Below are 2,195 nucleotides of genomic sequence, written 5' to 3' on the forward strand. Positions count from 1 at the left end.
CACGGTGGCTTCTGGGTAATACCAGATGGCTAGGCCTCAGACTGACGAAGCCTCTTGGATGAGGGGCGAAACGTTTCTTTTTAACAAAAAAACGAAGTCCAGATGACATGATTCAACCTTTTTTGTAGTTTTCAATTACATTTTTATGTTTTACTCTTTGCATCCGTCCAGAGGGCATGACTTAACTTTGTTAGATTTTTCTACCTGGATTATTGAGCATGCAACAGGATATTTAAAAAGTCTTGAGTTAATCCAAAATGCTGCTGCCAGAGTCTTAAATGGAGTTAGTGGGAGAAATCATATCTCTCCAGTTTTATCTTCTCTCCATTGGCTCCCTGTTAAATCCAGAATTGAATTCAAAATCTTACTTCTAACCTACAAAGCTCTCAACAACCTAGCTGCATCTTATATTACAGATCTTATTGTTCCATATTTTCCTAACAGAGCACTTCACTCTCAGACTGCAGGTTTACTCGTGGTTCCTAGAGTTTCCAAAAGCAGAATGGGAGGAAGATCTTTCAGTTCTCAGGCTCCTCTCTTGTGGAACCAACATCCAGTTTCTGTCCATGAGGCTGACACATTGTCCAGTTTTAAGACTGGATTCAAGACTTTCCTTTTTGATAAATCCTACAGTTAGGGTTGGCTTGTTATTCAGCTATAGGCTTAGACTACTGGAGGACAAATTGACCTCATTTCCTTAAATGAATTGTTAAAATTGAATAGTTTTCATTTGATATTATTTCTATCTTAACATGTGATTCTGGACCTGCCATTGTGTATCTGTTCCTCCTTCCCGTTCCTCTCAATCCCAGCATGAGGGAGTTTTTCTTTTCCACTGTCGCCTTCATGCTTGCTCAAGATGAGAGTCTGAGATGGAGTTAAACTCAAAGCAGTCTGCTCCTCAGATAAATGTTGTTAAATTATTATTTTTGTATATGGTTCATTGTCCTTAGATGACTTCCGTTGTGACTTGGCGCTTTATAAATACGTAAATGTAAACTTATGTAAAAAGTTTAATGAATGTGTGGTTTGTTGTTAAAGATCATTTTTGGTTCCACTGTGATGGTGACAGTGGGAGTCAACTGAAAGGTGCGTTTGTGTTTTCAGGTGCAAAGGCTTCGTCTACACATACAGACTTCACAAGGACGAAGCAGGCTCATGGGCTGCAGAAGTGAGACATCTTATCTTCTGCTTTTTATCATTTCTTTTTATTTTACTCCTCTTCAAACCAGTAGTGTTCACACGAGCAGCTGCACATCTGTCTTGCTGTGTTTGCTGTTTATTGGGTAAGAAGTTGTTTTGGTGTCACGGTAATCCAACAAGCTGAGGATCTGAGGCAAACATGTTTCTCTTTTCTTTTCTTTTTTTTTTTGTGCGAGACGTGACAGTGCTGAGAAATGGGTACATTTCTTTCTCCTTCAACAATAACACCCTGCACGCAACCCTCCCCACCCCCACCCCACATGCACTTCACATTTAAAGATGCCACAGCATCCACAGTGCCGCACAGATGTAAAACGCAGAATTGCATTTGACAGGATTTCTGATGGGATATGTAATTGAGCGCTGAGGGTTGGCAAACACTCTGAGATGGGAATGTACAGAGACATCCGACGGCTCTGTGTCTCTCTCTCTCTGTGTGTGTGTGTGTGGGGGGGGGGGAGACGACTGAGCGGGACGCTGATGCAAACGACACCCTGAACAGCATCACGCGCACCGACGGTGGACTTGAGTTACACAAATTTCACTACGAGCTCAATAACAGTTTACATTATTCATGCGCAACATCTATCACTTTAATGAGATGTGGTAGGGGACAGTCAGAGGGGCTACGCTGGTGCCTGGAGACAGAAGACAGGAGACAGGGACATCGTGTGAGGAACGGCCTTCTGCCTGTGATTAAATGATTTTTACAAATGCATTCAAATAACCCATTCTATACCCCCCACACCCCCGCATCTCCTCCATGATTGATAGTGCAGAATGAAAACACATAATGCACTTTTGAAAGGCCTTACTTGACAAAAATGACAACAGTTCTTGAAAATGCAATGGTTTAACAATATTAAACATTAATGTGACCAGTGCAGCCAAACACACCCATGCACACACGTTCTTGTAATTGTACTTTGTGGGGACTTTGCATTGAATTCCATTCCTTTCTTTATGCTAACCCTGACTCTTACCCTAACCAG

Source organism: Nematolebias whitei, chromosome 4 (genome assembly GCF_014905685.2).
Source record: "Nematolebias whitei isolate Nwh7 chromosome 4, NemWhi1, whole genome shotgun sequence".
Taxonomy (NCBI): domain Eukaryota; kingdom Metazoa; phylum Chordata; class Actinopteri; order Cyprinodontiformes; family Rivulidae; genus Nematolebias; species Nematolebias whitei.